We start from the raw sequence: 13,554 nt of genomic DNA, 5'->3' as shown, positions 1-13,554 counted from the left end.
GCATTTGCATAGCTTAAATCTCATTTTGATAGGAAACTATCAACATGATTAATGTTTTACTAACCATGTCTATGAAAATAATACAATCTACAGTATATGATTTATTTTAAAAATTCTTATTGTTTTAATATATTTTGAATATATTAAAGGTTCTAAGTTGACTCCATCTAGATTTTGCATATTTTTTATTTTGGGAGATACAATAGAAAATTCTATCCCATAAAAAATTATTATATAAAACCATTATCAAATTATCATTTTTTATTTAAAATGAGACTTCATGAGAACTCTCTTACAAATATTTGAAAAATAGTTGACTTTAATAAGATTTCATGACAACATGAGTGAAGTGTACCACAGACCAATAGTTTGAAACAGGGCAGCACGTCAGAATCACATGAGGATCTGTTGAAAATGCACACACCTGAGTCCTCTAACACCTGTTAAGTAAAAATCCCCAAGGGAAAGGTGTGCACATCAATATTTTATGTAACGTGGCTTCCCGTGATTCTGACACGAACTAATTTGGAAATTGCTATTATAGATTATCCTGTATGGGGTTTAGGATTACACCGAAGCTTCAACTAGCTAACTGGTAGTGTTTTATAAATATCTAAAGTGTATATATCTTTTTCCACTATCATTCAGTCTTTAAATTTTGTGCTTTCTCCCTCACTAAATTGAGCTGCTTCAGAGAATGCTCTAGGCAGAGACAGTGTACACCACCTTGATCTGTACATTGTTCCAGCAGAGTGTGGTAGATGGTGTTGTCGTCCCCATCTCTCTGCCTCTCTCTGCACCTACAGTATTTGTCTTGTGACTTTTGTGGTTCCTTTCACAAGGGGTAATGTTCACGCCACCGCCCTCTGATGGTGGGCTTGGCCGTGTGATTTACCTGGGCCTACAGAATGTAGGCAGAAGTGATGGCGGGCCAATTCCCAGCCTGGGTCTTCGGCGACATCGTGTGTTCTACCTGTTACATGCGCACGGCAGCCTCCTGCACGAGAAGACTTTAACCCTAGTTGTTCCTGCCCCCAGTCCAGGCCCTAGAAGGAGACGTACAGAGCAGACTCACCCTGGTCAATGCACGGAGCCATAAGTGTACAGAAAACTTATACAGCGCTGAGATTTTGTGGCTGTTCATAACCGCCAAAAGCAACCAATATCTATACCTGGGGCGGCATATTCAAGGGCTAATATCCACTACCTTAAGCAAGAATCAAACAGTCCCACTAAGACAATTTAATACACATTTATTTAAACTTTTCTAAGTGCACTAATATTGGCAAATGTTTTAATGTAAAAAGGGTTAAAAATTTTTGTAATTTACAAAAATCCATCTTTACTATTCTTTATTCTTACATGTCTGGCAATTAGGATAAGATCAGGAACAGGGTTAGCACTTACATATGTATAGAATTGTTGTGTGAAATACAGACGGATTGACTTGAACTGATGAATTTGCCTTTGATTCCTAGAAAGGTAATATCTTATTACTGAAAGATACTGAATGTATGTTTTCAATAAAATATAAGTTTACACCTTTTATGATCGTTCTTTTTAGTTCTTATAAGTAAATATGCAATCAGGCTGCTTCAGATTCTCATATTTTTAACTTATTAACCTTGCAATATATAATCTACTACTTCCAGAACAAGAGGATAAATGCTATTTGTAATTAAACCTATTTTCTAGCATACTAAGCATTGTATTATGATTCATTCATTAGCAATCACAGTAATACTTTATTTTTGTCATTTTGACAGTCAGTGAACCACAAGATGCGGGTGAATGGCATTTGAAGTTTATATAACAGTACACTGAATGAGACTACTTCTGTTAATGACTTACATGGACTTGAATGTAAATATCTCATAACAACAAGACTTAGATCATTGTGATTCCAAGCAGGTTTAATCCACAAACCTCAAAAACAATCATGTGTTATTTTTTGTGGACCCTTGAATTTATTTGAGTGTATTTAAATTTTTACTTTGCCAGTGGCAAAGTTCAAATGATTGATAGACATTACAAATAGCATGGCAGAATACTATGCCCTTATTATCTTTGAATAAAAAATAAATATATTGTTGTCATGCACAGCAAGTTGCTACATTTTAATGGCTTTTCCTTTGTTTTGATGTGCTAAATCGAAGTATAAATATACAGTGCCTCAGAATGTGATTGTCTCATGCTTAAGTTTTGGAATCACTCCTTGATAATACCTTTATTTTGAACGAATTCCTTTATCATTTTGACTTTTTTATTCCCATACAATCTCTTAGCAGTTGTAATTTCTTCTAGTCTTATTTTATCTTTTGAGATGCTCTCCAGAGAAAGCTGCTCTTCCTCCAATCTCTTTAACACTCACGGCTTTCGCAAAGGGACTGAAAAGTGCTGGCTCTCTCTCCCACCGGAACCTCTGTCTCCCAATAACCACTTTGCATGTGATTTGCTTCCTGACCCCACTTTTACAATCTTTCTCGTTGGGGCCATCTGCCAAACTCCAGGACACTCATCCGCTTCCTTCAATGATTTCAGTTCAAGGATCACAATTTTCTTATCAACTCATCCTCTAACAGCATTTTTGAAATCTTAAAAAGGCACAGTGAGGACTCTTCTAAAATTCGGGTCTTTCTTAAATTTTTTAATTACCATAAACTTCACTGTACTTTAGGCAACCAGCAAATAACTAACATTAAAATGTCTTTATGAGAAATGTTCTATTTCTTATATTTTCAATTCTGAAATAATTTTTCTCACGATATACTCATGTCTTTCTGCCACTCTCATTCCCAATAATTTTGTTCATGGTGGCTCTTATTTACTTGCCTGTCACCGACATTAGTAGTCCTTAATCTCATTGTGGCTTCCATTCTTCTTCACCAAACCTAATCTCCATAGTCTTTCACGGCAAGGTACACATAATCCTAGATATTTTTCATCTCTTTTTCTTGTAGTTTATGTTTTCCAGTTGCTAGACTTGGGTGAGTCCACTGTCTGTTCCATCCACTCTTTGTTTCATCATGCAAAATCACAGCATTTTCTCTGGAATTAGAGAGATGCGATACAATTTCATCTAATCTCTCACCACGATTTGACAAATTTTATTTGCCGCTGACGCCGAGTACCCTTTTCCTCACTAGTCACCCTCAGTAGAGTAATGCTCATCCTCTCACCTCCCCTTTTGTGACTTTTTTGAATGTTCACGTTTCCCATAGGTCACCTGAGCAGCATCTCATGTGTCTGAAGAAGGGCCCCAGTAGAACGTCAGACCTCTGTGACTCTCACCCCACACTTTCACCCTCGCTCTTGTTTGTCTCCAAACTCTGAGAAGATATTTTGCTTTATATTTTCTAACACTATTCCATTGCCTCGAAGTCCGTCATTTCCAACCCCTCCCTAGACTTTGTTCTATGATAATTGTTAGAGATGATCTTAGGTAGTCCCAAACTCATAAGTCTGGATATAGACATGATGAAGATACCTTTATTTCTAAACCATATAATACAGGATGAAAGTAACCAGGATAGCACTCTCTTCTAGAGTAGAAGCGCTAGAATCTGTAAGACAAGCTCAGGTGTTTTTTAAATGATTGGATCAACAGGCGCTGACAAATCAGAAAAGACTCTTAGTTTACCAGTTCCAGAGACAGCTTTGCCATTGGGACTTATCTTATAAGATGTTTATTTCTAAAATACTTTATAAAATATTCGACTCTGTTAGCCCATTCTATATCTGAGGCAGGGACACTGTGTCGTATGCATTGCTGAATCAGTAGTGTATGGTGGCCTTTAGGATCAGTTTCAGACGTGTAGTGTTGCTGAAAGAATGAATGAGTGACAAAGGTAATAATGGCAACAGTTTGGGTATTATCTCTGTTTGTTCACCTTGTAGCATCTGAATTTCATAGCATATCTCAAAACCTTGATCTCTTGAACTGAGAAAGTGGTGAAACTAATATAGATTACTTGATGGCATACTTGGGAGGATAAATGAGTTAGTATCTACAGCAAACTTATAATAGTGCCTGCCACCTTGCATGCCACACGCATAAAATGTCAACAGTATTATTACTCACTAAATATTTCCTTGCAATATTACCTCTGCACTCTACTGACATTTCTCTCCAAACCTCCTAATCAATTGGCTACTGATGACATAATCCAAAGATCTCACTTTAGTCCTTTCTCACTTATTTTCTGAAGCCTTTGTTGCTCTGTATCAGTTCGTCCCATTTGCGAGACCTGGGGTTTCTACGTTACTGCACTGTAACTGGTGGGTGTTCCACCTCTCTGACTGTTACAGTTTACTGATGCTCATTCTATCTCAGGAGTTTCTCCCTAAATTTCCCCTCCATTTACAAGCTCTCCTCCATGATTTCGAGCCCAGTGTCTCTGTAGGTCTGATTGGCCTGGAACAAGCTTTATTTTGGCCTGGGAAAGGGTGTTCCTGATTTGTACTCTTTACAGGCAGCTCATCCCACACCAGAATGTGGTGTTGGACTTTTCCCCAAACCTTGAGAACCTCTCATAATCCTCACTATATTCCTCTTTTTTTTTTTGCCAGTTCTTTCTTTAGCGTTTTATACCTCCTTGTTTGTTTGTTTCTTTCTTTCTCTCTCCCTCCTTTCCTCTCTTTCTTCCTCCATCCCTCCCTCCCTTCCTTCCTTCTTTCTTTTTCTGTTCCTTTTAATAAATATTGTCTCTCAATACATTGAATTTCATTTATCTTATCAAAGTTATACATGCATGTAATTTAAAACATCAGTTGGCTTTACATAGTATGTTATGGGATGGACTAAGGCCCTGAGGACATCTCTAACTTCTTCAGCTATCCTCTGTGCTACGTTATATCATCGCTCCTGAGATAGCCTTATTTCATTATGGACTTACCTATAGATTTAAAAGGAGTTTTTATTACATCCAGCATTTCTAGGTATTTGGTAACAAAAGTTTTCCTTTAATGTGTACTATTCCATATTGCTAGCATTTGAATTAAATTGCCTTTCTAGAAATTCTAAGTTTAAATATGATTTTAATTTCTTTGGAGTTCATATTCTAGAAGTTGGACAAGATATTAAAGTCGATTGTTTTGACTATAAATATAAACATTCATTCATTTATTCAGGGATTCATTTACACATTAATCCAGCAAATACATATCAGGTGTCTACCATGTACCAAGCCTGATTCCAATTGTGGGATATGCAGTAATGTATAAAACTGATGAGCAACGAAGACAAAAATATCCCATTTAGCAGACGTGCTAGTGATAGTGTCTGCACATCTGACTATCTGGTGTTTGGAATCTCATATTTATAATTCAAAAATAAGACATTTTAAGGTTTGATTTAGAAACATGCAGAAGATATTTATAATAATTCCAAATGATAAACATTAAAAGTGTTCCTATTTGTTCCTATTTTTCCTTCCATGTTGATGATAGGTTATTAGGTTATATGATCCATTTATAGATATTTCAATAGATATTGGTATTCTAATATGAAAATCAATGTTGAATAGAGTTTCCTCCAAAAATTAAATTTACATAATAAAACATGGAAATGATAAATGTATTTACCGCTCTATTTTTAGCAATTTAAAATATAGCATTTTCAATATTGGCTTAACAGTCTGGCTTTATGTTGACATGTTCTAAATGTTACTTTAGCCTGGGATATTCACTTGTATAAATTTTGAAATAGAGCTGCCTGAGTCTTCAAAAAGAAAGACTTGATTCTTAAAATAATTTAATTAATCAGGCTGGAATATATGTTTGAAATTTGATTTTATTATCTGCAACCTTATAAAACTTAATTCTCAGATGCTAACATCTAATAAGTGTGGGTAACATCCTATATAATTTCATATTCCAGTAAGAACAAATGCTGAATATTAATTGTGTTTCTTTGGTTCACAGCTAATACGTTGTGAAATTTAAGAATGCATGCAGTCATAAGAGAAATATATATTAATTAATCCAACATATTTCATATACCTGAATGCCTTATTAAGTCAGAAAATTGTTAATTGAAAAATACTTATATTGCTAATTATGTGCTCACACTCAAAAGTCTCTTATTTTAAATCTAATAAACAAGATTTAGTATTTGACTTGGATGAATTTTGTAAATTAGTTTTTTTCCTTTTAAATAGACTATTTTTTTTAGAGCAGCTTTAGGTTTCCAGCAAAGTTGAGCAGCCAGTGGCATACTCCCCTGCCTCACACGTGCACAGCCCCCACCACTATCAACATGTGCACCAGAGCAGTGGTCCATTTGTTACAACCGATGAATGTAATGGACACAGTGTCATCACCCACAGACCACACTTTACCCTGACATTCCCTCTTGCTGTGGCGCATCCCATGGATTTGGACAAATGTACAATGACACGCATCCACCATTACAGTCTGATATGCAGCAGATTCACTGACCTATGAATCCTCTGTGCTCCGCCTGTTCATGCCTCCCTTCCCTCAACCCCTGGCACCCACTGATCTTTTTACTGTCTCCACAGCTTTGCCTTTTCCAGAACATCATACAGTTGGAATCATACAGTATGTAGCCTTTTCAGATTGGCTTCTTTCAGTTAGTGCTATGCATTTACGTTTCCTCCAGGTCTTTTTATGGCTTGATAGCTCATTTCTTTTTAGTGCTGAATAATATTCCATTGTCTGGATAGATCACAGTTTACTTATCATTCACCTACTGGAGGACATCTGGGTTGCTTCCAAGTTTTGGCAATTATGAATGAAGCTGCTGTAAACCCGCAGGTGCAAATTTTTGTATGGACATAAGTTTTCTACCCATTTGAGTAAGTAAATAGCAATGAGTGCAACTGCTGGATCACATGAAAAGAGTGTTTAGTTTTGTAAGAAACTGCTAGACAGTCTTCCGAAACAGCTGTTCCATTTTGTGAGTTCCTCCTGCTCTGCATCCTCAGCAGCATTTGATGTTGTCAGTGTTTTGGATTTTGGCTTTTCTAAAAGATATGTACAGGCCGGCTCTGTGGCCCAGTGGTTGGGTTTATGCGCTCCACTTCGGCAGCCCAGGGTTTCACAGGTTTGGATCCTGGGCATGGACATGGCACTACCCGTCAGGCCATGCTGAGGTGGCATCCCACATAGCACAACCAGAGGCACTCACAACTGGAATATACACCTATGTAATGGGGGGCTTTGGGGAAAAGGAATTAACAACAACAAAAAAGATTAGTGACAGATGTTAGCTTAGGTGTTAATCTTTAAAAAAAAAAAGGAGTGTAGTGGTGTCCAAGTTTTGTTTTAATTTGCATTTTCCTAACGACATATGATGCAGACCATCTTTCACATGGTTACTTACTATCTACATGTCTTCTTTGGTGAGGTGTTTAGTCAAGTTTTTGCCCATTTTTAAATGGGTTTTAATCAAGTTTTTTGTTTTCTTATTTTTGTATTTTGAGTTTTTTGTCTATTTTGTATGAGTCCTTTATTGCGTGTATTGTTTCAAGTATTTTCTCTCATCTGTGGCTTGGCTTATTCTCTTGACAGTATCTTTTGCAGGGCAGCACGTTTTCAATTTTAATGAAGCCTGGCTTATCAATTATTTCTTTCATGAATCGTACCTTTGGTGTCTTACCTAAAAAGTCATTGCCATATTTATTCAAGGTCATCTCGATTTTTCCTACGTTATCTCCTAGGAGTTTTATAGTGCTATGTTTTACATTTATATCTGATCCGTTATTAGTTAATATTTGTGAAAGGTGTAAGAACTGTATCTAGATTCATTATTTTGCATTTCAATGTCCAGTTCTTCCAGTGTTCTTTGTTGGAAAGACTGGTTTTTTCTCCAATTGTAACTGCCTTTGCTCTTTTGTCAAAGATCAGTTGATTATATTTATGTGAATCTATATAAGTCATTTTTAAAATCTGGTATGTAACTTTTCCTGTACTTTCTTGTAAACATTATTGGTATTCACACTCCTATCACATTGCCTGAAAAAATATATCTTTCTTTTCCATATTACCATTCCTATTTCAAATGACACTCTATCCCCCTTGTAAGTATTATTCCTGGCCCCTCACAACATGGCCTCTCCTCTAACCGTCTGTTGGCACAGCCCCTGCACTCGTCTTTTCTGGTCAGAGAGGAAAGAAATCAAGAACTCGAACTACTGCAGTTCTTGTGGAAGATAACAAGAGAGTGTTTTTTGTACAATCATTTCGACGTGTGAAACAGTACGTGTTTCATTATGGAAATGGACATAATGGAGCCAATCCATTAATTATAGAACACAAATCAAATTTGATAGAGAAGAATTGATTATTATATGATATAATAGTGATTTGGAAATAGTAAAACATATAGAAAACATGAAAATTGTACTAGAAACTCAGCGTGTCACTTTGAATAGTCTTAGATTCTGTATATCACAAGACTATGGAAGAGAGGAAGATTCTTCCAAAACTGCTGGGCTCATTGTGAGGATAAGGATAAGAAAGTCTCCTTATCTTATCCAAAACTGTGAGTAAACATAACCAGAATTTTTATAGTAGAGTTTAGGCATTATAGTTAAAAGTCTCTAGCAAATAATTTATCATTTTAATATGCCTTCAGAAAAATAACTTTATTATCAGACTAATATTTCTGGCCACCAACCTATTTTGTCTAATGCAACAATTGTTTTGATAATGTGAGGTTTTTTAGGAACATATGTGAAAACTAGCAGGTATTGCCATATACGCTTTGTCAAATCTAACTTTTACGTAATTTTGCCTCTTATACTTGAAAGCAAAACTATTCCAAAGATATTCTGAGTATTTTTCTTACCTCTCTTTTATCTCCTTTCTCTATTAATCTATTTTACATTTCCCATGGCAAGTTTTCCTTGTAAGAGGCTTGGGTTTCTCAATTCCAGGGCCACATTGGGAAATAATGCCGCATGGTGTTCTGTGTTCTTTTACGCATGTTTCTGCATTAGCAGGTTCCTAAAAATGAACCTTGCTCGGGCTGTGGGTTTCTGCTGACATGTAACGGCCGTCCGCAGAAGCAGAGCTACGTGGAAATCTGCTTGCCTACGTGGAAGGCACTAGCGGCATTTCCTACAGGCATTTCCATAAAGGTAATTCAGGAAGAAAGTATAAAAGTGTAACTTTTGCTACAATAAAATAATGACAACATTTTCTTCTTTTTGGGTTACAAACACTCTCTAAGGTCAGAGTTAGCCTTAGCAAAATTTGTAAAAAATGTCCAGATCTTTCTTTTGTATCCTCTCAGCCTTACCAGCCTCTTTCTCTTTCCAGCTGGGCTCGCTTTCCCGGTTGGATTCCGTTTCTCTCCTGGTACTCCCTTTCGAACCTACTTGTCCAGTTCTTTCCCATAAAGAGAGAACCAACTAATAGATCCTGACACCCTCCCTCCTTGTCTTCTGGAGTGATCCAAGCTCCGGTCCTTTCACTGAGGGAGATGTGTTCCCAGTGTTATGTCTGAGGTTCAGCAGTACCTGATATGTTAGGAGAAATCACAGTAGACAGACTAGATATCTTACTTGTAACACAAGGATTGCAAAACCAAAGTGGAAGCGAAACTGTGACAGATCTTAGAAGGTTCTGGAAATCAATAACATAACACAAAGGAGACACAAAATTTAATGAAAATTTTACTCTTGACAAAAAATAATAATATTCTACAGATCATTTCTGGGTGCCCTGCCTTAACCTACAGAAAATTGTCAGCCTCTACTTCTACCACGGTTTTATAAGATACATGCTGATAAGTTTTGTTTTTCTGGAAGAACTGATTTTTTGTGTCTGGTTCTCCGCCCAAATAAATCTTAATATTAGGAGGCAAAGTCCTGGTACACATATCTTGCCTTCCTAACTCTGGAGAGTTCCCATTGCTGCAGTTTAGCATGAATGCTGGAAACTAAATAAGCAAGCACAAATTTGAAACAGACTAAAGCTTTGACTGACATCTCCCCAGGGCCCGGGTTGATGAGCTTGCCTCTGTCTAAGAGAACTTCGTGCCAAAGCACATGCCCTAAGATGCTCTCACATTCTGGGTCGTCTGCCTTCCCCCTTTCAAAGGACGCCTGAGTACAATTTTAAAATCTGTGTTTATTCTTCCTCGCCATCCTTTGTGATTCCCATGCCTGCTTGTTCGCAAAAACAATGACAGCTCTAATTTACATAATATCAGGCAAAGAGGCCAAGCTCAGGCTTCTAGGCGTATGGGTCAGACTGTGAAGAGACTGCTCATTGTGTGCTCCTTCCGTCACTTGCTGGGTCAGGTTTTGAACACAAACATGAAATCCCTACTCCTCTCTCGAAATGCATAGTCATGCTTGGGTGCTTGGTGCTCCCTTATCTCAATCAGGCAGAGAAACAAGGGGTAAAACATTATAAAAGTTCAGTACAAAGCGCACAGTGACAGCTTGGCAATAAGACTCCTACATTTAATTTCTTTCTCAAGATTAATTGCTTATGCACAAATTAGGCTATGCCAAGAGCTTGCAGTGGCAGAGAAGAAATGCCACTTGAGTACATTTTTACAGGAGACACTGTTTGTATCAATTAAATTTCAATTAAAAGTATCCCCATCCAATTTTGCTTTTACCGAATTCAGTTTTAAAAATATTATTTTCATGCAAACAATATTTTTATGGTCCGTATCAAAAGACCCTATCCAGTAAATCAAAATATGTCAGTGCTTTTTAAAGTTTTATATAGCTTCCAGCAGGACTGAGGCTAGGTTCTGCTAAGGAATAGTAAAAATATATGAAGGCCTTGGAAATGTTTCAAAAATTCTCTCTGTCTCTCATTAAACACTCGGAGTTCACCTACACAGAATTACTCATGGAAAGCAGGCCAGATTAAAGAAGGCAGGAGCAGTCCAGGGGGCATCAAAAAGAGCATCCAAAGGAGACAAGGGATTTTGGGGGTTTGTGCGGCATGAGCAGATTCTGTCTGCAAACTTGTCAGCTACTGTGCGTCCCAGTGAGGATTTGGGGAGTTCTGAGAACCCAGCATGGCTCAGCCGAGTCACAGGCTGTGGTTTCTCCGGCTTTGAGAATATCTAGGGAAGTTCCCATATCCTTTGTCATTGACACATAGATATTTTTCAAACGTGTCTGTCGGCTTCTTTATGTGAGCAGTGTAGCCTTCTCATTTTGACGCCGACCCACTGGCTCGTCTCTAGCGTGTATTTATAACCTTGCTGCTACCCATTTCGAGCTAGTTGCCGAGATTTGATTCTCAGCCAGGGGAGAGAGCTACAACATGACATCTCGTACGTCCCCCCTTCCTAAAACCAGCACAAGGCCAGCGTGACCTCAAGTTATCGGGAAAAAGGTCCCCTTCACACAGATTGGCAACAGACTGTGATATACATGATCTGATCTGAATAAAAAGTCAATTTTAAATGATTGTATTGGTTTCGCACCAAGACTTCTCGATTGCTCTGTGCTCTAGGGTAGGTGAAAACAAATATTTTAGTAGGAGAAAGGGTCCAAAAAGAAAGGGCAGGGAGAAACAAAATTACTTAAAGTCAGAATAGACTGAAAATCAGTGTAACTGACATGAGGGAGTTAGCAAAAAGACCTCAATGTATTTACTACACCAGGAGAATTGGAATTATTTTAATTGAGGCCTCTGAGAGAGATTTTGGTTTATCTTTCAGGCGAAAATATTAAAACACTAGAGACTAATGCTCATTAAAATACATATTTTTGAATATATCATTATAAGAAGATGATGTTTTCAGCTATACATTAATTACAGAAAAATACATTTAAACACCCTAAATAGTTAAGCTTTAAGTTCTTTCTGAAATAATTTGGTGAAACGCATAAAATTAACCTGTGAGGAACTACTCTCTTTCTAGCTTCAGGGCAGAGGTATTTTTATTTTTTTTAATAAAGATTTTTATTTTTTTTTCCTTTTTCTCCCCAAAGAACCCCAGTACATAGTTGTATATTCTTCGTTGTGGGTCCTTCCAGTTGGGGCATGTGGGACGCTGCCTCAGCGTGGTCTGATGAGCAGTGCCATGTCGGTGCCCAGGATTCCAACCAACGAAACACTGGGCCGCCTGCAGCGGAGCGCGCGAATTTAACCACTCGGCCACGGGGCCAACCCCAGGGCAGAGGTATTTTTAACTCTTAGTGAAATTGATTCCTAGAAACCAATAAACTGGTTCAGAGTAAAATCTTCTTTTAACCACACCTCCACTGGGCATACATAAGGAATTTGCCCATTTGAATTACGTTGTTGTGTTGCATTTCATCAAGCTAATTTAAAAATTCTTCATGTAATGAGGGCAGAAGCTTTCTAAATGGCAATCCCTGTGTAGAAGATCAATTACAGGTAATAGACGCTGTCCCGTGGTCACTGCAGACTGTCAAGTTCCTAGAAAGGTCACTGTGCCATGGAAGCTTCTGTATGTGTTATATTTGACTATAATTTCATTTTACACAACAGACTTGAGACGGAAGACCATAAATAAATAAATGCTGGAAAGTGGAATAAGCTTCATTTGGTATATGATTTAATTCAATTATTCCTTTTAATAAAACTAATTTTAACTCAATCGCTTCATAGTCTAATCTGACTATTATATTTGAGGGATGTTTTAGAAGGCAATGTGAACTAAAAAAACTAAAATGATAATTTTTAATAGAAAAATGTATTTTATCCTGTAGTATATAGAAAATCCTTAAGGGCATATTATCCCATCAAAGACATAGATATATTATTTTTCAAAAAATAATAATCTTTCTAAAAATGTTATAGTGAATGAAATTTCCAAATTAAGCATCATTGTTCTGTATAAGAAGAATACCTGAGGTTGTGCTTTGTGTACTGGATGCTTAAAATATTAAAATATGTAACTGTTTTTAGCATCCTTAGGTATTCTGTAAGTGTTTGCTGAACAGATTTGGAATATTTAAATTCTACTCATGTGATTCTTTTTATTTAAACTTTACCTGAAACAGTTTGTGGTTGCAAAACAAGTAAATTTATTTTTTAACTTTAATTGAGAGCTACATGTGACATTTGCGATCACCATTGAAGGACTGAATTTTGTCAATATGTGCTTTCAGAGATTGGCGGAGTGGGGACAGGGAGGGGGAGGGTCAACATGAAAGAAGGTTTTCTCTTGGCAGCAGCGTTTCAGTGTCTGCCGTAGGATGTCATCCTTCCCCGTCTTGGAGGAGGGATGGATGCATTAGACTGGTTCTTCTCCCTGGAGCTGAAAGTGGAAAGACAAAAGAGTTTCGGCATGGGTATTTTCAAGAAGAGAAGACTTATTCTGTGTCTTAGGTTATTGACCATTTAGCCATCAGACTTGCTATCTGGCTGGTATAGAAAGTGTTCCCAGGAGAACTGGTGCACAGATATTAGATAATTCTTACTTGCTCATGTTCTTGGTTCTAGACAGATATATGAGATGAGGGTGTGAGCTATATCCCTGCTGATGGGCCTCAAATGGACGAGAAATTCTGTGCTGAGGACTTGGAAGGGACAACATAAAGCACAGGGGTAGAAAGGAGACAGGAAAACTAGAGGAAGCTGGGG

At 37.3% G+C, this 13,554-nt stretch overlaps 1 pseudogene; it reads right to left on the bottom strand.

Moving 5' to 3' along the window:
• The window catches only part of LOC111768912 (mitochondrial transcription rescue factor 1-like), a 35,072-nt pseudogene extending 27,417 nt beyond the window's left edge, over nucleotides 1-7,655 (bottom strand).
• Between the last annotated feature and the right edge of the window lie 5,899 nt (nucleotides 7,656-13,554).

This window comes from Equus caballus, chromosome 1, assembly GCF_041296265.1.
Source record: "Equus caballus isolate H_3958 breed thoroughbred chromosome 1, TB-T2T, whole genome shotgun sequence".
In the NCBI taxonomy this organism is placed as follows: Eukaryota; Metazoa; Chordata; class Mammalia; order Perissodactyla; family Equidae; genus Equus; species Equus caballus.
The sequence above is the reverse complement of the archived record's forward strand: the minus strand, read 5'-3'. Positions and strand labels throughout refer to the sequence as shown.